We start from the raw sequence: 255 nt of genomic DNA on the forward strand, positions 1-255 counted from the left end.
TGTGAGGGTGGAGAGGCCCTGGCACAGGTTGCCCAGCGAGGCTGTGGCAGCCCCTCCCTGGAAGCGTCCTGGACAGGGCTTGGAGCCACCTGCTCCAGTGGGAGGTGTCCCTGCCCTCGGCAGGGGCTGGGAACCGGATGCTCTTTAAGGTCCCATCCGACCCAAACCACTCTCCGGAACCTTTATTTTAACACCGTGACTATTCACCCTCCTTTTGCCCGCGGCCAGCCCCTCACCTCCCCCCCTTCCCACAAT

Source organism: Apaloderma vittatum, unplaced genomic scaffold (assembly GCF_000703405.1).
Source record: "Apaloderma vittatum isolate BGI_N311 unplaced genomic scaffold, ASM70340v1 scaffold9558, whole genome shotgun sequence".
Lineage (NCBI taxonomy): Eukaryota > Metazoa > Chordata > Aves > Trogoniformes > Trogonidae > Apaloderma > Apaloderma vittatum.